Here is a 21,216-nt window from a genome sequence, read left to right as displayed (position 1 = left end):
GTGCTCTCTGTTCCTGTCGATGATGCCCTCTCTTCCTATCGCTGGTGCCATCTGTTCCTCTCGATGGTGCCTTCTGTTCCTCTCGATGGTGCGCTCTGTTCCTATCGATGGTGCCGTCCGTTCCAATCGATGGTGCCCTCTGTTCCTCTCGATGATGCCCTCTGTCCCTATCGATGATGCCCTCTCTTCCTCTCGATGGTGCCCCCTGTTCCTGTCGACGGTGCGCTCTGTTCCTATCGATGGTGCACTCTGTTCCTATCTATGGTGCCCTCTGTTCCTATCTATAGTGCCCTCTGTTCCTATCAATGGTGCCGTCCGTTCCTCTCGATGGTGCGCTGTGTTCCTGTCGATGGTGTCCCCTGTTCCTGTCGATGGTGCCCTCTGTTCCCGTCGATGGTGCCCTCTGTTCCCATCGATGGTGCCCCCTGTTCCTATCGATGGTGCCCCCTGTTCCTATCGATGGTGCCCTCTGTTCCTATCGATGGTGCCCCCTGTTCCTATCGATGGTGCCCTCTGTTCCCATCGATGGTGCCCTCTGTTCCCATCGATGGTGCCCTCTGTTCCCATCGATGGTGCCCTCTGTTCCTATCGATGGTGCCCCCGTTCCAATCGGGGGTGCGTTCTGTTCTTATCGATGGTGCCCCCTGTTCCTATCGGGGGTGCGTTCTGTTCCTATCGATGGTGTCCCCTGTTCCTATCGCTTGTGCCCCTTTTCCTATCGATGGTGCCCTCTGTTACTAACGCTGGAACCCTCCATTACAATTGATGGTGTCCTCTGTTCCTGTCGCAGGTGCGCTCTGTTCCTCTCGATGGTGCCCTCTGTTCCTGTCGATGGTGCCCACTGTTCCTCTCGATGGTGCGCTCTGTTCCTCTCGATGGTGCCCTCTCTTCCTATCGATGGTGCCCTCTGTTACTATCGCTAGTGCCCTCTGTTCCCATTGATGGTGCGCTCTGTTCCTATCGATGGTGCCGTCTGTTCCTCTCGATTGTGTCCTCTGGTCCTGTCGATGGTGCGCTCTGTTCCTCTCGATGGTGCCCTCTGTTACTCTCGATGGTGCCCTCTGTTCCTCACGATGGTGCGCTCTGTTCCTGTCGATGATGCCCCCTGTTCCTATCGATGGTGCCCTCTGTTCCTCTCGATGGTGCCCTCTGTTCCTATCGATGGTGCGCTCTGTTCCTCTCGATGGTGCCCCCTGTTCCTCTCGATGGTGCCCCCTGTTCCTCTCGATGGTGCCCCCTGTTCCTCTCGATGGTGCCCCCTGTTCCTATCGATGGTGCCCCCTGTTCCTATCGATGGTGCCCTCAGTTCCTCTCGATGGTGCCCTCAGTTCCTCTCGATGGTGCCCCCTGTTCCTGCCGATTGTGCACTCTGTTCCTTTCGACGGTACACTCTGTTTCTGTCGGTGGTGCCCTCTGTTCCTGTCGGTGGTGCCCTCTGTTCCTGTCGGTGGTGCCCTCTGTTCCTGTCGATTGTGCGCTCTGTTCCTGTCGACGGTACACTCTGTTTCTGTCGACGGTGCCCTCTGTTCCTGTCGGTGGTGCCCTCTGTTCCTGTCGATTGTGCGCTCTGTTCCTGTCGATTGTGCGCTCTGTTCCTGTCGATTGTGCGCTCTGTTCCTGTCGATTGTGCGCTCTGTTCCTGTCGATGGTGCGCTCTGTTCCTGTCGATGGTGCGCTCTGTTCCTGTCGATGGTGCGCTCTGTTCCTGTCGGTGGTGTGCTCTGTTCCTGTCGGTGGTGCGCTCTGTTCCTGTCGATGGTGCGCTCTGTTCCTGTCGATGGTGCGCTCTGTTCCTGTCGATGGTGCGCTCTGTTCCTGTCGGTGGTGTGCTCTGTTCCTGTCGGTGGTGCGCTCTGTTCCTGTCGATGGTGCGCTCTGTTCCTGTCGATGGTGCGCTCTGTTCCTGTCGATGGTGCGCTCTGTTCCTGTCGATGGTGCGCTCTGTTCCTGTCGATTGTGCGCTCTGTTCCTGTCGATGGTGCCCTCAGTTCCTCTTGATGGTGCCCTCAGTTCCTCTTGATGGTGCCCTCTGTTCCTATCGAAGGTGCCCTCTGTTCCTATCGAAGGTGCCCTCTGTTCCTATCGATGGTGCCCTCTGTTCCTATTGATGGTGCCCTCTGTTCCTCTCGATGGTGCGTTCTGTTCCTGTCGATGGTGTGCTCTCTTCCTATCGATGGTGCCCCTTGTTCCAATCGGTGGTGCACTCTGTTCCTATCGATGGTGCCCTCTCTTCCTCTCGATGGTGCCCCCTGTTCCTGTCGATGGTGCGCTCTGTTCCTCTCGATGGTGCACTCTGTTTTTACCGATGATGCCCTCTGTTCCTATCGATGGTGCCCTCTGTTCCTGTCGATGGTGCCCCCTGTTCCTCTCGATGGTGCCCTCTCTTCCTATCGATGGTGCCCTCTGTTGCTATCGCTAGTGCCCTCTGTTCCCATCGATGGTGCGCTCTGTTCCTATCGATGGTGCCGTCTGTTCCTCTCGATTGTGTCCTCTGGTCCTGTCGATGGTGCACTCTGTTCCTCTCGATGGTGTCCTCTGTTCCTGTCGCAAGTGCGCTCTGTTCCTCTCGATGGTGCCCTCTGTTCCTCTCGATGGTGCGCTCTGTTCCTATCGATGGTGCGCTCTGTTCCTCTCGATGGTGCACTCTGTTCCTATCGATGGTGCCCTCTGTTCCTATCGGGGGTGCGTTCTGTTCCTATCGATGGTGTCCCCTGTTCCTATCGCTAGTGCCCCTTTTCCTATCGATGGTGCCCTCCATTACAATTGATGGTGTCCTCTGTTCCTGTCGCAGGTGCGCTCTGTTCCTCTCGATGGTGCCCTCTGTTCCTGTCGATGGTGCCCACTGTTCCTATCGATGGTGCGCTCTGTTCCTCTCGATGGTGCCCTCTCTTCCTATCGATGGTGCCCTCTGTTGCTATCGCTAGTGCCCTCTGTTCCCATCGATGGTGCGCTCTGTTCCTATCGATGGTGCCGTCTGTTCCTCTCGATTGTGTCCTCTGGTCCTGTCGATGGTGCACTCTGTTCCTCTCGATGGTGTCCTCTGTTCCTGTCGCAAGTGCGCTCTGTTCCTCTCGATGGTGCCCTCTGTTCCTCTCGATGGTGCCCTCTGTTCCTCTCGATGGTGCGCTCTGTTCCTATCGATGGTGCGCTCTGTTCCTCTCGATGGTGCACTCTGTTCCTATCGACGGTGCCCTCTGTTCCTATCGACGGTGCCCTCTGTTCCTGTCGATGGTGCCTCCTGTTCCTATCGATGGTGCCTCCTGTTCCTATCGATGGTGCGCTCTGTTCCTGTCAATGATGCCCCCTGTTCCTGTAGATGGTGCACTCTGTTCCTATCGATGGTGCGTTCTGTTCCTGTCGATGGTGCGCTCTGTTCCTCTCGATGGTGCCGTCTGTTCCTCTCGATGGTGCCCTCTGTTACTATCGCTAGTGCTCTCTGTTCCCATCGATGGTGCGCCCTGTTCCTATCGATGGTGCCGTCTGTTCCCATCAATGGTGCCGTCTGTTCCCGTCAATGGTGCCTCCTGTTCCTATCGATGGTGCCTCCTGTTCCTATCGATGGTGCGTTCTGTTCCTATCGATGGTGCCGTCTGTTCCTCTCGATGGTGCCGTCTGTTCCTCTCGATGGTGCACTCTGGTCCTCTCGATGGTGCCCTCTGGTCCTGTCGATGGTGCGCTCTGTTCCTCTCGATGGTGCCCTCTGTTCCTCTCGATGGTGCCCTCTGTTCCTCTCGATGGTGCCCTCTGTTCCTCTCGATGGTGCCCTCTGGTCCTGTCGATGGTGCGCTCTGTTCCTCTCGATGGTGCCGTCTGTTCCTCTCGATGGTGCACTCTGTTCCTCTCGATGGTGCCCTCTGGTCCTGTCGATGGTGCGCTCTGTTCCTATCGATGGTGCCGTCTGTTCCTCTCGATGGTGCCCTCTGTTACTATCGCTAGTGCTCTCTGTTCCCATCGATTGTGCGCTCTGTTTCTGTCAATGATGCGCCCTGTTCCCATCGATGGTGCCGTCTGTTCCCATCGATGGTGCCGTCTGTTCCCATCGATGGTGCCCTCTGTTCCCATCAATGGTGCGCTCTGTTCCTATCAATGGTGCGCTCTGTTCCTATCGATGGTGCCCCCTGTTCCTATCGATGGTGCCCCCTGTTCCTATCGATGGTGCCCCCTGATCCTATCGATGGTGCCCTCTGTTCCTCTCGATGGTGCGCTCTGTTCCTATCGCTGGTGCCCTCTGTTCCTATCGCTGGTGCCCCCTGTTCCTATCGCTGGTGCCCCCTGTTCCTATCGATGGTGCCCTCTGATCCTATCGCTAGTGCCCTCTGTTCCCATCGATGGTGCCGTCTGTTCCAATCGATGGTGCGCTCTGTTCCTATCAATGGTGCGCTCTGTTCCTATCGATGGTGCCCCCTGTTCCTATCGATGGTGTCCCCTGTTCCTATCGATGGTGCCCTCTGGTCCTATCGATGGTGCCCTCTGATCCTATCGATGGTGCCCCCTGATCCTATCGATGGTGCCCTCTGATCCTATCGATGGTGCCCCCTGATCCTATCGATGGTGCCCCCTGATCCTCTCGATGGTGCCCCCTGTTCCTGCCGATTGTGCACTCTGTTCCTGTCGACGGTACACTCTGTTCCTGCCGATTGTGCACTCTGTTCCTGTCGACGGTACACTCTGTTCCTGTCGGTGGTGCCCTCTGTTCCTGTCGGTGGTGCCCTCTGTTCCTGTCGGTGGTGCCCTCTGTTCCTGTCGATTGTGCGCTCTGTTCCTGTCGATTGTGCGCTCTGTTCCTGTCGATTGTGCGCTCTGTTCCTGTCGATGGTGCCCTCTCTTCCTATCGCTGGTGCCATCTGTTCCTCTCGATGGTGCCATCTGTTCCTCTCGATGGTGCCATCTGTTCCTCTCGATGGTGCCATCTGTTCCTCTCGATGGTGCCTTCTGTTCCTCTCGATCGTGCGCTCTGTTCCAATCGATGGTGCCGTCCGTTCCAATCGATGGTGCCATCTGTTCCTCTCGATGGTGCCTTCTGTTCCTCTCGATCGTGCGCTCTGTTCCAATCGATGGTGCCGTCCGTTCCAATCGATGGTGCCCTCTGTTCCTCTCGATGGTGCCCTCTGTCCCTATCGATGATGCCCTCTCTTCCTCTCGATGGTGCGCACTGTTCCTGTCAATGGTGCGCTCTGTTACCATCGATGGTGCCCCCTGTTCCTATTGATGGTGCGCACTGTTCCTGTCGACGGTGCGCTCTGTTCCTATCGATGGTGCACTCTGTTACAATTGATGGTGCCCTCTGTTCCTATCTATAGTGCCCTCTGTTCCTATCAATGGTGCCGTCCGTTCCTCTCGATGGTGCGCTGTGTTCCTGTCGATGGTGTCCCCTGTTCCTGTCGATGGTGCACTCTGTTCCAATCGATGGTGCCCTCTGTTCCCATCGATGGTGCGCCCTGTTCCTATCGATGGTGCCGTCTGTTCCCATCAATGGTGCCGTCTGTTCCCATCAATGGTGCCGTCTGTTCCCATCGATGGTGCCCCCTGTTCCTGTCGATGGTGCCTCCTGTTCCTCTCGATGGTGCACTCTGTTCCTCTCGATGGTGCCCTCTGGTCCTGTCGATGGTGCGCTCTGTTCCTCTCGATGGTGCCGTCTGTTCCTCTCGATGGTGCGCTCTGTTCCTCTCGATGGTGCCGTCTGTTCCTCTCGATGGTGCCCTCTGTTACTATCGCTAGTGCTCTCTGTTCCCATCGATTGTGCGCTCTGTTTCTGTCAATGATGTGCCCTGTTCCTATCGATGGTGCCGTCTGTTCCAATCGATGGTGCCCTCTGTTCCCATCAATGGTGCGCTCTGTTCCTATCAATGGTGCGCTCTGTTCCTATCGATGGTGCCCCCTGTTCCTATCGATGGTGCCCCCTGTTCCTATCGATGGTGCCCTCTGATCCTATCGATGGTGCCCCCTGATCCTATCGATGGTGCCCTCTGTTCCTCTCGATGGTGCGCTCTGTTCCTATCGCTGGTGCCCCCTGTTCCTATCGATGGTGCCCCCTGTTCCTATCGATGGTGCCCTCTGATCCTATCGCTAGTGCCCTCTGTTCCAATCGATGGTGCCCTCTGTTCCTATCAATGGTGCCCTCTGTTCCTATCAATGGTGCGCTCTGTTCCTATCGATGGTGCGCTCTGTTCCTATCGATGGTGCCCCCTGTTCCTATCGATGGTGCCCTCTGATCCTATCGATGGTGCCCCCTGATCCTATCGATGGTGCCCTCTGTTCCTATCGATGGTGCCCTCTGTTCCTATCGGGGGTGCGTTCTGTTCCTATCGATGGTGCCCCCTGTTCCTATCGGGGGTGCATTCTGTTCCTATCGCTAGTGCCCCTTTTCCTATCGATGGTGCCCTCTGTTACTATCGCTGGAACCCTCCATTACAATTGATGGTGTCCTCTGTTCCTGTCGCAGGTGCGCTCTGTTCCTCTCGATGGTGCCCTCTGTTCCTGTCGATGGTGCCCACTGTTCCTATCGATGGTGCGCTCTGTTCCTCTCGGTGGTGCCCTCTCTTCCTCTCGATGGTGCCCTCTCTTCCTATCGATGGTGCCCTCTGTTACTATCGCTAGTGCCCTCTGTTCCCATCGATGGTGCGCTCTGTTCCTATCGATGGTGCCGTCTGTTCCTCTCGATTGTGTCCTCTGGTCCTGTCGATGGTGCACTCTGTTCCTCTCGATGGTGTCCTCTGTTCCTGTCGCTGGTGCACTCTGTTCCTCTCGATGGTGTCCTCTGTTCCTGTCGCAAGTGCACTCTGTTCCTCTCGATGGTGTCCTCTGTTCCTGTCGCAAGTGCCCTCTGTTCCTCTCGATGGTGCCCTCTGTTCCTCTCGATGGTGCCCTCTGTTCCTGTCGATGATGCCCCCTGTTCCTATCGATGGTGCTCTCTGTTCCTCTCGATGGTGCCCTCTGTTCCTATCGATGGTGCGCTCTGTTCCTCTCGATGGTGCGCTCTGTTCCTCTCGATGGTGCGCTCTGTTCCTCTCGATGGTGCCCCCTGTTCCTCTCGATGGTGCCCCCTGTTCCTATCGATGGTGCGCTCTGTTCCTGTCGATGGTGCCCTCTCTTCCTGTCGTTGGTGCCCTCTCTTCCTGTCGACGTTGCCCTCTGTTCCTGTCGACGGTGCCCCCTGTTCCTGTCGACGTTGCCCCCTGTTCCTGTCGACGTTGCCCTCTGTTCCTGTCGACGTTGCCCTCTGTTCCTGTCGACAGTGCCCTCTGTTCCTGTCGACAGTGCCCTCTGTTCCTGTCGACAGTGCCCTCTGTTCCTGTCGACGTTGCCCTCTGTTCCTGTCGACGTTGCCCTCTGTTCCTGTCGACGGTGCGCTCTGTTCCTGTCGACGGTGCCCCCTGTTCCTGTCGACGGTGCCCCCTGTTCCTGTCGATGGTGCCCCCTGTTCCTGTCGATAGTGCCCCTGTTCCTATCGATAGTGCGCTCTGTTCCTGTCAATGATGCCCCCTGTTCCTATCGATGGTGCCCTCTGTTACTATCGCTAGTGCCCTCTGTTCCTGTCAATGATGCCCTCTGTTCCTATCGATGGTGCGCTCTGTACCTGTCAATGGTGCGCTGTGTTCCTGTAGATTGTGCGCTGTGTTCCTGTAGATTGAGAGTTCTGTTCCTATCAGGGGTGCCCCCTGTTCCTCTCGATGGTGCCCTCTGTTCCCATCAACGATGCCCTCTGTTACTATTGCTGGTGCCCTCGGTTCCTGTCGATGGTGCGTTCTGTTCCTATCGATGGTGCCCCCTGTTCCTATCGATGGTGCCCTCTGATCCTATCGATGGTGCCCTCTGATCCTATCGATGGTGCCCCCTGATCCTATCGATGGTGCTCCCTGTTCCTATCGATGGTGCTCCCTGTTCCTATTGATGGTGCCCTCTGTTCCTATCGATGGTGCCCTCTGATCCTATAGATGGTGCCCTCTGTTCCTATCGGGGGTGCGTTCTGTTCCTATCGATGGTGCCCCCTGTTCCTATCGCTAGTGCCCCTTTTCCTATCGATGGTGCCCTCTGTTACTATCGCTGGAACCCTCCATTACAATTGATGGTGTCCTCTGTTCCTGTCGCAGGTGCGCTTTGTTCCTCTCGATGGTGCCCTCTGTTCCTGTCGATGGTGCCCACTGTTCCTCTCGATGGTGCGCTCTGTTCCTCTCGATGGTGCCCACTGTTCCTCTCGATGGTGCGCTCTGTTCCTCTCGATGGTGCGCTCTGTTCCTCTCGATGGTGCGCTCTCTTCCTATCGATGGTGCCCTCTGTTACTATCGCTAGTGCCCTCTGTTCCCATCGATGGTGCGCTCTGTTCCTATCGATGGTGCCGTCTGTTCCTCTCGATTGTGTCCTCTGGTCCTGTTGATGGTGCACTCTGTTCCTCTCGATGGTGTCCTCTGTTCCTCTCGATGGTGCCCTCTGTTCCTCTCGATGGTGCCCTCTGTTCCTGTCAATGATGCCCCCTGTTCCTATCGATGGTGCCCTCACTTCCTATCGATGGTGCCCTCTGTTCCTATCGATGGTGCGCTCTGTTCCTATCGATGGTGCGCTCTGTTCCTATCGATGGTGCCCTCTCTTCCTGTCGATGGTGCCCTCTCTTCCTGTCGACGTTGCCCTCTGTTCCTGTCGACGGTGCCCCCTGTTCCTGTCGACGTTGCCCTCTGTTCCTGTCGACAGTGCCCCCTGTTCCTGTCGACGTTGCCCTCTGTTCCTGTCGACGTTGCCCTCTGTTCCTGTCGACGGTGCGCTCTGTTCCTGTCGACGTTGCCCCCTGTTCCTGTCGACGGTGCCCCCTGTTCCTGTCGATAGTGCCCCTGTTCCTATCGATAGTGCGCTCTGTTCCTGTCAATGATGCCCCCTGTTCCTGTCAATGATGCCCCCTGTTCCTATCGATGGTGCCCTCTGTTACTATCGCTAGTGCCCTCTGTTCCTGTCAATGATGCCCCCTGTTCCTATCGATGGTGCCCTCTGTTACTATCGCTAGTGCCCTCTGTTCCTGTCAATGATGCCCTCTGTTCCTATCGATGGTGCGCTCTGTACCTGTCAATGGCGCCCTCTGTTCCTATCGATGGTGCGCTGTGTTCCTGTAGATTGTGCGTTCTGTTCCTATCAGGGGTGCCCCCTGTTCCTATCGCAGATGCCTTCTGTTCCTGTCGATGGTGCCCTCTGTTCCTCTCGATGGTGCCCTCTGTTCCTCTCGATGGTGCCCTCTGTTCCTCTCGATGGTGCGCTCTGTTCCTGTCGATGATGCCCCCTGTTCCTATCGATGGTGCCCTCACTTCCTATCGATGGTGCCCTCTGTTCCTATCGATGGTGCCCTCTGTTCCTCTCGATGGTGCCCTCTGTTCCTCTCGATGGTGCCCTCTGTTCCTATCGATGGTGCGCTCTGTTCCTCTCGATGGTGCCCCCTGTTCCTCTCGATGGTGCCCCCTGTTCCTCTCGATGGTGCCCCCTGTTCCTCTCGATGGTGCCCCCTGTTCCTATCGATGGTGCGCTCTCTTCCTGTCGATGGTGCCCTCTCTTCCTGTCGACGTTGCCCTCTGTTCCTGTCGACGGTGCCCCCTGTTCCTGTCGACGTTGCCCTCTGTTCCTGTCGACGGTGCCCTCTGTTCCTGTCGACGTTGCCCTCTGTTCCTGTCGACGTTGCCCTCTGTTCCTGTCGACGGTGCGCTCTGTTCCTATCGACGGTGCCCCCTGTTCCTGTCGACGGTGCCCCCTGTTCCTGTCGATAGTGCCCCTGTTCCTGTCGATAGTGCCCTCTGTTCCTATCGATGGTGCGCTCTGTACCTGTCAATGGCGCCCTCTGTTCCTATTGATGGTGCGCTGTGTTCCTGTAGATTGTGCGTTCTGTTCCTATCAGGGGTGCCCCCTGTTCCTATCGCAGATGCCTTCTGTTCCTGTCGATGGTGCGCTCTGTTCCTATCGATGGTGCCCACTGTTCTTATCGATGGTGCCGTCTGTTCCTATCGATGGAGCCCTCAGTTCCTATCGATGGTGCGCTCTGTTACCATTGATGGTGCCATCCGTTCCAATCGATGGTGCCCTCTGTTCCTGTAGATTGTGCGCTCTGTTCCTATCGGGGGTGCGCTCTGTTACCATCGATGGTGCCCTCTGTTACTATCGATGGTGCCCCCGTTCCTATAGATGGTGCCCTCTGTTCCTATCGCAGGTGCCCTCTGTTCCTATCGATGGTGCGCTCTGTTCTTGTCAATGATGCCCTCTGTTCCTATTGATGGTGCCTTCTGTTCCTGTCGATGGTGCCCACTGTTCCTATCGATGGTGCGCTCTGTTCCTATCGATGGTGTGCTCTGTTACCACTGATGGTGCCGTCCGTTCCAATCGATGGTGCCCTCTGTTCCTGTAGATTGTGCGCTCTGTTCCTATCGGGGGTGCGCTCTGTTGCCATCGATGGTGCTCCCTGTTCCTATAGATGGTGCGCTCTGTTCCAATAGATGGTGCCCTCTGTTCCTGCCGCAGGTGCGCTCTGTTCCTGTCGATGGTGCCCCCTGTTCCTATCGATGGTGCCCTCTGTTCCTATCGCTGGTGCCCTCTGTTACAATTTATGGTGCCCTCTGTTCCTATCTATGGTGCCCTCTGTTCCTATCTATGGTGCCCCCTGTTCCTATAGATGGTGCCCCCTGTTCCTATCGATGGTGCCCCCTGTTCCTATCGATGGTGCCCCCTGTTCCTATCGATGGTGCACTCTGTTCGTATAGATGGTGCGCTCTGTTCCTATAGATGGTGCCCTCTGTTCCTGTCGCAGGTGCGCTCTGTTCCTGTCGATGGTGCCCCCTGGTCCTCTCGATGGTGCGCTCTGTTCCTGTCGATGGTGCGCTCTGTTCCTATCGCTGGTGCCTTCTGTTACAATTGATCCTGTCCTCTGTTCCTCTCGATGGTGCGCTCTGTTCCTCTCGATGATGCCCTCTGTTCCCATCGATGGTGCGCTCAGTTCCTGTCGATGGTGCCCCCTGTTCCAATAGATGGTGCGCTCTGTTCCAATAGATGGTGCGCTCTGTTCCTGCCGCAGGTGCGCTCTGTTCCTGTCGATGGTGCCCCCTGTTCCTATCGATGGTGCCCCCGTTCCTATCGATGGTGCCCTCTGTTCCTATCGCTGGTGCCCTCTGTTCCTATAGATGGTGCCCTCTGTTCCTGTCGATGGTGCCGTCCGTTCCTCTCGATGATGCCCCCTGTTCCTATCGATGGTGCCCACTGTTCCTCCCGATGGTGCGCTCTGTTCCTCCCGATGGTGCACTCTGTTCCTGTCGATGGTGCCCTCTGTTCCTGTCGATGGTGCCCTCTGTTCCTGTCGATGGTGCGCTCTGTTCCTATCGATGGTGCCCTCTGTTCCTATCGCTGGTGCCCTCTGTTCCAATAGATGGTGCCCTCTGTTCCTATCGATGGTGCCCTCTGTTCCTATCGCTGGTGCCCTCTGTTCCTATCGATGGTGCCCTCTGTTCCTATCGATGGTGCCCTCTGTTCCTATCGATGATGCCCTCTGTTCCTGTCGATGGTGCCCTCTGTTCCTATCGATGGTGCCGTCCGTTCCTCTCGATGATGCCCCCTGTTCCTATCGCTGGTGCCCTCTGTTCCTGTCGATGATGCGCTCTGTTCCTATCGATGGTGCCCACTGTTCCTCCCGATGGTGCGCTCTGTTCCTCCCGATGGTGCACTCTGTTCTTAACGATGGTGCCCTCTGTTCCTGTCGCTGGTGCCCTCTGTTCCCATAGATGGTGCTTCTGTTCCTATCGATGGTGCCCTCTCTTCCTCTCGATGGTGCCCCCTGTTCTTATCGATGGTGCCCCCTGTTCCTGTCGACGGTGCGCTCTGTTCCTCTCGATGGTGCCTCCTGTTCCTATCGATGGTGCCCCCTGTTCCTATCGATGGTGCCCCCTGTTCCTATCGATGGTGCCCCCTGTTCCTATCGATGGTGCACTCTGTTCGTATAGATGGTGCGCTCTGTTCCTGTCGCAAGTGCCCTCTGTTCCTGTCGCAGGTGCCCTCTGTTCCTGTCGCAGATGCGCTTTGTTCCTGTCAATGGTGCCCCCTGTTCCTATCGATGGTGTGCTCTGTTCCTCTCGATGGTGTGCTCTGTTCCTCTCGATGGTGCGCTCTGTTCCTGTCGATGGTGCGCTCTGTTCCTATCGCTGGTGCCCTCTGTTACTATCGCTGGTGCCTTCTGTTACAATTGATCCTGTCCTCTGTTCCTCTCGATGGTGCCCTCTGTTCCCATCGATGGTGCGCTCTGTTCCAATAGATGGTGCGCTCTGTTCCTATAGATGGTGCGCTCTGTTCCTGTCGATGGTGCGCTCTGTTCCTCTCGATGATGCCCCCTGTTCCTATCGCTGGTGCCCTCTGTTCCTCCCGATGGTGAGCTCTGTTCCTCCCGATGGTGAGCTCTGTTCCTCCCGATGGTGCACTCTGTTCTTAACGGTGGTGCACTCTGTTCTTAACAATGGTGCCCTCTGTTCCTGTCGATGGTGCCCTCTGTTCCTGTCGATGGTCCCGTCTGTTTCAGTTGATGGTGCCCTCTGTTACTATCGATGGTGCCCTCTGTTACTATCGATGGTGCCCTCTGTTCCTATCGATGGTGCCCCCTCTTCCCATCGCTGGTGCCCTCTGTTCCCATAGATGGTGCTCCTGTTCCTATCGATGGTGCCCTCTCTTCCTCTCGATGGTGCCCCCTGTTCTTATCGATGGTGCCCACTGTTCCTATCGATGGTGCCCCCTGTTCCTATCGATGGTGCCCACTGTTCCTATCGATGGTGCCCCCTCTTCCTCTCGATGGTGCGCACTGTTCCTGTCGATGGTGCGCTCTGTTCCTGTCGATGGTGCGCTCTGTTCCTGTCGATGGTGCGCTCTGTTCCTGTCGATGGTGCGCTCTGTTCCTGTCGATGGTGCGCTCTGTTCCTGTCGGTGGTGCCTTCTGTTCCTTTCGATGGTACGCTCTGTTCCTTTCGATGGTGCCCCCTGTTCCTTTCGATGGTGCCCCCTGTTCCTATCGATGGTGCCCCCTGTTCCTATCGATGGTGCCCTCTGTTCCCATAGATGGTGCCCCCTGTTCTTATCGATGGTGCGCTCTGTTCCTTTCGATGGTGCGCTCTGTTCCTTTCGATGGTGTCCTCTGTTCCTGTCGATGGTGCGCTCTGTTCCTTTCGATGGTGCGCTCTGTTCCCGTCGATGGTGCGCTCTGTTCCCGTCGATGGTGCGCTCTGTTCCCGTCGATGGTGCGCTCTGTTCCCGTCGATGGTGCGCTCTGTTCCCGTCGATGGTGCGCTCTGTTCCCGTCAATGGTGCGCTCTGTTCCTATCGATGGTGCGCTCTGTTCCTGTCGATGGTACGCTCTGTTCCTGTCGATGGTGCCCTCTGTTCCTGTCGATGGTGCCATCGGTTCCTGTCGATGGTACGCTCTGTTCCTATCGATGGTGCGCTCTGTTCCCGTCGATGGTGCGCTCTGTTCCTATCGATGGTACGCTCTGTTCCTGTCGATGTTGCCCTCTGTTCCTGTCGATGGTGCCCTCTGTTCCTGTCGATGGTGCCATCGGTTCCTGTCGATGGTGCGCTCTGTTCCTATCGATGGTACGCTCTGTTCCTGTCGATGGTGCCCTCTGTTCCTGTCGATGGTGCCATCGGTTCCTGTCGATGGTACGCTCTGTTCCTGTCGATGGTGCCCTCTGTTCCTGTCGATGGTGCCATCGGTTCCTGTCGATGGTACGCTCTGTTCCTGTCGATGGTGCCCTCTGTTCCTGTCGATGGTGCCATCGGTTCCTGTCGATGGTACGCTAATTTCCTGTCGATGGTGCGCTCTGTTCCTGTCCATGGTGCCCACTGTTCCTGTCGATGGTGCGCTCTGTTCCTTTCGATGGTGCGCTCTGTTCCTTTCGATGGTGCGCTCTGTTCCCGTCGATGGTGCGCTCTGCTCCTGTCGATGTTGCCCTCTGTTCCTGTCGATGGTGCCGTCTGTTCCAGTCGATGGTGCGCTCTGTACCTGTCGATGGTGCCCCCCGTTACTATCGATGGTGCCCCCCGTTCTTATCGATGGTGCGCTCTGTTCCTGTCGATGGTGCGCTCTGTTCCTGTCGATGGTGCGCTCTGTTACTATCGATGGTGCCCCCCGTTCCTGTCGATGGTGCACTCTGTTCCTGTCGATGGTGCACTCTGTTCCTGTCGATGGTGCGCTCTGTTCCTGTCGATGGTGCGCTCTGCTCCTGTCGATGTTGCCCTCTGTTCCTGTCGATGGTGCGCTCTGTTCCTATCGATGGTGCGCTCTGTACCTGTCGATGGTGCCCTCTGTTACTATCGATGGTGCCCTCTGTTAGTATCGATGGTGCCCCCTGTTCCCATCGCTGGTGCTCCTGTTCCTATCGATGGTGCCCCCTGTTCTTATCGATGATGCCCACTGTTCCTATCGATGGTGCGCTCTGTTCCTGTTGATTGTGCGCTCTGTTCCTGTCGATGGTACGCTCTGTTCCTGTTGATGGTGTCTTCTGTTCCTTTCAATGGTACGCTCTGTTCCTGTCGATTGTGCGCTCTGTTCCTGTCGATTGTGCGCTCTCTTCCTGTCGATTGTGCGCTCTCTTCCTGTCGATGGTGCCCTCTGTTCCTGTCGATGGTGCCCTCTGTTCCTGTCGATGGTATGCTCTGTTCCTGTCAATGGTGCCCCCTGTTCCTGTCGATGGTGCCCCCTGTTCCTGTCGATGGTGCCCTCTGTTCCAGTCAATGGTCCCGTCTGTTCTAGTCGATGGTGCACTCTGTTCCTATCGATGGTGCGCTCTCTACCTATCGATGGTGCCCTCTGTTACTATCGATGGTGCCCTCTGTTCCTATCGATGGTGCCCCCTCTTCCCATCGCTGGTGCCCTCTGTTCCCATAGATGGTGCTCCTGTTCCTATCGATGGTGCCCTCTCTTCCTCTCGATGGTGCCCTCTGTTCCCATAGATGGTGCTCCTGTTCCTCTCGATGGTGCCCTCTCTTCCTCTCGATGGTGCCCTCTCTTCCTCTCGATGGTGTCCCCTCTTCTTATCGATGGGGCCCTCTGTTCCTATCGATGGTGCCCACTGTTCCTGTCGATGGTGCGCTCTGTTCCTGTCGATGGTGCGCTCTGTTCCTGTCGATGGTGCGCTCTGTTCCTGTCGATGGTGCCGTCTGTTCCAGTCGATGGTGCACTCTGTTCCTGTCGATGTTGCCCTCTGTTCCTGTCGATGGTGCGCTCTGTTCCTATCGATGGTGCGCTCTGTACCTGTCGATGGTGCCCTCTGTTACTATCGATGGTGCCCTCTGTTAGTATCGATGGTGCCCCCTGTTCCCATCGCTGGTGCTCCTGTTCCTATCGATGGTGCCCCCTGTTCTTATCGATGATGCCCACTGTTCCTATCGATGGTGCGCTCTGTTCCTGTTGATTGTGCGCTCTGTTCCTGTCGATGGTACGCTCTGTTCCTGTTGATGGTGTCTTCTGTTCCTTTCAATGGTACGCTCTGTTCCTGTCGATTGTGCGCTCTGTTCCTGTCGATTGTGCGCTCTGTTCCTGTCGATTGTGCGCTCTGTTCCTGTCGATGTTGCCCTCTGTTCCTGTCGATGGTGCCTTCGGTTCCTGTCGATGGTGCGCTCTCTTCCTGTCGATGGTGCCCTCTGTTCCTGTCGATGGTGCCCTCTGTTCCTGTCGATGGTATGCTCTGTTCCTGTCGATGGTGCCCTCTGTTCCAGTCAATGGTCCCGTCTGTTCTAGTCGATGGTGCACTCTGTTCCTATCGATGGTGCGCTCTCTACCTATCGATGGTGCCCTCTGTTACTATCGATGGTGCCCTCTGTTCCTATCGATGGTGCCCCCTCTTCCCATCGCTGGTGCCCTCTGTTCCCATAGATGGTGCTCCTGTTCCTATCGATGGTGCCCTCTCTTCCTCTCGATGGTGCCCTCTGTTCCCATAGATGGTGCTCCTGTTCCTCTCGATGGTGCCCTCTCTTCCTCTCGATGGTGCCCTCTCTTCCTCTCGATGGTGCCCCCTCTTCTTATCGATGGTGCCCTCTGTTCCTATCGATGGTGCCCACTGTTCCTGTCGATGGTGCGCTCTGTTCCTGTCGATGGTGCGCTCTGTTCCTGTCGATGGTGCGCTCTGTTCCTGTCGATGGTACGCTCTGTTCCTGTCGATGGTACGCTTTGTTCCTGTCGATGTTGCCCTCTGTTCCTGTCGATGGTGCCTTCGGTTCCTGGCGATGGTCCCGTCTGTTCCAGTCGATGGTCCCGTCTGTTCCAGTCGATGGTGCCCTCTGTTCCTATCGATGTTGCCCTCTGTTCCTGTCGATGGTGCGCTCTGTTCCTGTCGATGTTGTCCTCTGTTCCTGTCGATGATGCGCTCTGTTCCTATCGACGGTGCCCTCTGTTCCTAAAAACGGTGCCGTCTGTTCCTATCGACGGTGCCCATTGTTCCTATCGACGGTGCCCTCTGTTCCTATCGACGGTGCGCTCTGTTCCTATCGACGGTGCGCTCTGTTCCTATCGACGGTGCGCTCTGTTCCTATCGACGGTGCCCTCTGTTCCTATCGACGGTGCCCTCTGTTCCTATCGACGGTGCGCTCTGTTCCTATCGACGGTGCGCTCTGTTCCTATCGACGGTGCCCTCTGTTCCTATCGACGGTGCCCTCTGTTCCTATCGACGGTGCCCTCTGTTCCTATCGATGGTGCTCCTGTTCCCATAGATGGTGCTCCTGTTCCTATCAATGGTGCCCCCTCTTCCTGTCGCTGGTGCCCTCTGTTCCCATAGATGGTGCTCCTGTTCCTATTAATGGTGCCCCCTCTTCCTGTCGCTGGTGCCCTCTGTTCCCATAGATGGTGCTCCTGTTCCTATAGATGGTGCCATCTCTTCCTCTCAATGGTGCCCTCTGTTCCCATAGATGGTGCTCCTGTTCCTATAGATGGTGCTCCTGTTTTTATCGATGGTGCCCCCTGTTCCAATCGATGGTACACTCTGTTCCTATTGATGGTGCCCGCATTTCCAATCCATGGTGCCATGCGTTCGAATTGATGTTGCGCTCTGTTCCAATCAATGGTGCGCTCTGTTCCTATCGATGGTGCCGTCTGTTCGTATCGATGGTGCCCTCTGTTCCCATAGATGGTGCTCCTGTTCCTAACAATGGTGCCCCCTGTTCCTATCGATGGTGCGCTCTGTTCCTTTCGATGGTGCCGTCTGTTCCTATCGATGGTGCCCTCTGTTCCTATCGATGGTGCCCTCTGTTCCTTTCGATGGTGCCTTCTGTCGATGGTGCCTTCTGTTCCTGTCGATGTTGCCCTCTGTTCCTGTCGATGGTACGCTCTGTTCCTGTCGATGGTGCCGTCTGTACCTGTCGATGGTGCACTCTGTTCTTATCGATGGTGCCCCCTGTTCCAATCGATGGTGCGCTCTGTTCCAATCGATGGTGCCCACTGTTCCAATCGATGGTGCACTTTGTTCTTATCGATGGTGCCCCCTGTTCCTATCGACGGTGCCCTCTGTTCTTATCGACGGTGCCCACTGTTCCAATCGATGGTGCCCACTGTTCCAATCGATGGTGCACTCTGTTCCTATCGATGGTGCGCTCTGTTCCTATCGATGGTGCGCTCTGTTCCAATCGATGGTGCGCTCTGTTCCCATCGCTGGTGCCCCCTGTTCCTATCGCTGGTGCCCTCTGTTACTATCGATGGTGCCCCCTGTTTCCATCGCTGGTGCCCTCTGTTCCTATCGATGGTGCCCTCTCTTCCTCTCGATGGTGTCCCCGTTCCTATCGATGGTGCCGTCTGTTCCCGTCGCTGGTGCCCCGTGTTCCCATCGCTGGCGCCTTCTGTTCCCATAGATGGTGCTCCTGTTCCTATAGATGGTGCTCCTGTCCTTATCGATGGTGCCCCCTGTTCCTATAGATGGTGCCCGCATTTCCAATCCATGGTGCCATGCGTTCGAATTGATGTTGCGCTCTGTTCCAATCAATGGTGCACTCTGTTCCTATCGCTGGTGCCCTCTGTTCGTATCGATGGTGCACTCTGTTCCTATCGCTGGTGCCCTCTGTTCCTATCGACGGTGCCCTCTGTTCCTATCGAAGGTGCCCTCTGTGCCTATAGATGTTGCCCCCTGTTCCTATCAGTGGTGTGTTCTGTTCCTATCGATGGTGCCCTCTGTTCCTATCGATGGAGCCCCCTGTTCCTCTTGACGGTGCCCGCTGTCCCTATCGATGGTGCCCTCTGTCCCTATCGATGGTGCCCTCTGTTCCTATCGATGGTGCGCTCTGTTCCTATAGATGGTGTGCTCTGTCCCTATCGATGGTGCGCTCTGTTCCTATCGACGGTGCGCTCTGTTCCTATCGACGGTGCGCTCTGTCCCTATCGTTGGTGCCCTCTGTTCCTATCAATGGTGCCCCCTGTTCCCATCGATGGTGCCCTCTGTTCCCATCGCGGTGCCCTCTGTTCCTCTCGATGGTGCCCTCTGTTCTTATCGATGGTGCCCAGTGCTCCTATCGATGGTGCCGTCTGTTCCAATCGATGGTGCCCTCTGTTCTTATCGATGGTGCCCAGTGCTCCTATCGATGGTGCCGTCTGTTCCAATCGATGGTGCCCTCTGTTCCTATCGATAGTGCCCTCTGTTCCTATCGATAGTGCCCTCTGTTCCTGTCGATGGTACGCTCTGTTCCTGTCGATGTTGCCCTCTGTTCCTGTCGATGGTACACTCTGTTCCTGTCGATGTTGCCCTCTGTTCCTGTCGATGGTGCCTTCTGTTCCTGTCGATGGTACGCTCTGTTCCTGTCCATGGTGCCCTCTGTTCCTGTCCATGGTGCGCTCTGTTCCTGTCCATGGTGCGCTCTGTTCCTGTCGATTGTGCGCTCTGTTCCTGTCGATTGTGCGCTCTGTTCCTGTCGATGGTGCGCTCTGTTCCTGTCGATGGTGCCCACTGTTCCTATCGATGGTGCACTCTGTACCTGTCGATGGTGCCCACTGTTCCTATCGACGGTGCCCTCTGTTCTTATCGACGGTGCGCTCTGTTCCAATCGATGGTGCCCACTGTTCCAATCGATGGTGCACTCTGTTCCTATCGATGGTGCGCTCTGTTCCTATCGATGGTGCGCTCTGTTCCCATCGCTGGTGCCCCCTGTTCCTATCGCTGGTGCCCTCTGTTACTATCGATGGTGCCCCCTGTTTCCATCGCTGGTGCCCTCTGTTCCTATCGATGGTGCCCTCTCTTCCTCTCGATGGTGTCCCCGTTCCTATCGATGGTGCCGTCTGTTCCCGTCGCTGGTGCCCCGTGTTCCCATCGCTGGCGCCTTCTGTTCCCATAGATGGTGCTCCTGTTCCTATAGATGGTGCTCCTGTCCTTATCGATGGTGCCCCCTGTTCCTATAGATGGTGCCCGCATTTCCAATCCATGGTGCCATGCATTCGAATTGATGTTGCGCTCTGTTCCAATCAATGGTGCACTCTGTTCCTATCGCTGGTGCCCTCTGTTCGTATCGATGGTGCACTCTGTTCCTATCGCTGGTGCCCTCTGTTCCTATCGATGGTGCCGTCTGTTCCTGTCGACGGTGCGCTCTGTTCCTATAGATGTTGCCCTCTATTCCTGTCGATGGTGCCCTCTGTTCCTATCCATGGTGCCCTCTGTTCCTATCCATGGTGCCCTCTGTTCCTGTCCATGGTGCGCTCTGTTCCTATCGACGGTGCCCTCTGTTCCTATCGACGGTGCCCTCTGTTCCTATCGACGGTGCCCTCTGTTCCTATCGACGGTGCCCTCTGTTCCTATCGAAGGTGCCCTCTGTGCCTATAGATGTTGCCCCCTGTTCCTATCAGTGGTGTGTTCTGTTCCTATCGATGGTGACCCCTGTTCCTATCGATGATGCCCTCTGTTCCTGTCGATGGTGCCCTCTGTTCCTATCGATGGAGCCCCCTGTTCCTCTTGATGGTGCCCGCTGTCCCTATCGATGGTGCCCTCTGTCCCTATCGATGGTGCCCTCTGTTCCTATCGATGGTGCGCTCTGTTCCTATAGACGGTGCGCTCTGTCCCTATCGACGGTGCGCTCTGTTCCTATCGACGGTGCGCTCTGTTCCTATCGACGGTGCGCTCTGTCCCTATCGTTGGTGCCCTCTGTTCCTATCGATGGTGCCCCCTGTTCCCATCGATGGTGCCCTCTGTTCCCATCGCGGTGCCCTCTGTTCCCCTCGATGGTGCCGTCTGTTCCAATCGATGGTGCCCTCTGTTCCTATCGATAGTGCCCTCTGTTCCTGTCGATGGTACGCTCTGTTCCTGTCGATGTTGCCCTCTGTTCCTGTCGATGTTGCCCTCTGTTCCTGTCGATGGTACGCTCTGTTCCTGTCGATGTTGCCCTCTGTTCCTGTCGATGTTGCCCTCTGTTCCTGTCGATGGTGCCTTCTGTTCCTGTCGATGGTACACTCTGTTCCTGTCCATGGTGCCCTCTGTTCCTGTCCATGGTGCGCTCTGTTCCTGTCGACGGTGCGCTCTGTTCCTGTCGACGGTGCGCTCTGTTCCTGTCGATTGTGCGCTCTGTTCCTGTCGATTGTGCGCTCTGTTCCTGTCGATTGTGCGCTCTGTTCCTGTCGATGGTGCGCTCTGTTCCTGTCGATGGTGCGCTCTGTTCCTGTCGATGTTGCCCTCTGTTCCTGTCGATGTTGCCCTCTGTTCCTGTCGATGGTACGCTCTGTTCCTGTCGATGTTGCCCTCTGTTCCTGTCGATGTTGCCCTCTGTTCCTGTCGATGGTGCCTTCTGTTCCTGTCGATGGTACGCTCTGTTCCTGTCCATGGTGCCCTCTGTTCCTGTCCATGGTGCGCTCTGTTCCTGTCGACGGTGCGCTCTGTTCCTGTCGACGGTGCGCTCTGTTCCTGTCGATTGTGCGCTCTGTTCCTGTCGATTGTGCGCTCTGTTCCTGTCGATGGTGCGCTCTGTTCCTGTCGATGGTGCGCTCTGTACCTGTCGATGGTGCCCACTGTTCCTATCGATGGTGCACTCTGTACCTGTCGATGGTGCCCACTGTTCCTATCGATGGTGCACTCTGTTCCTGTCGATGGTGCGCTCTGTTCCTGTCGATGTTGCCCTCTGTTCCTGTCGATGGTGCCTTCTGTTCCTGTCGATGGTGCCTTCTGTTCCTGTCGATGGTGCCCTCTGTTCCTATCGATGGTGCGCTCTGTTCCTGTCGATGGTGCGCTCTTTTCCTCTCGATGGTGCGCTCTTTTCCTCTCGATGGTG

The 21,216-nt window shown here is 56.4% G+C and overlaps 1 protein-coding gene across 2 annotated transcripts in view; it reads left to right on the top strand.

Annotated features, from left to right (window-relative positions):
- slc27a1a (solute carrier family 27 member 1a) overlaps positions 1–21,216 on the top strand; it is a 149,290-nt gene that overhangs the window by 61,361 nt on the left and 66,713 nt on the right. The gene's annotated exons all lie outside the window — the stretch shown is intronic.

The sequence above is a fragment of the Hemiscyllium ocellatum genome, chromosome 45, assembly GCF_020745735.1.
Source record: "Hemiscyllium ocellatum isolate sHemOce1 chromosome 45, sHemOce1.pat.X.cur, whole genome shotgun sequence".
Lineage (NCBI taxonomy): Eukaryota > Metazoa > Chordata > Chondrichthyes > Orectolobiformes > Hemiscylliidae > Hemiscyllium > Hemiscyllium ocellatum.
The sequence above is the reverse complement of the archived record's forward strand: the minus strand, read 5'-3'. Positions and strand labels throughout refer to the sequence as shown.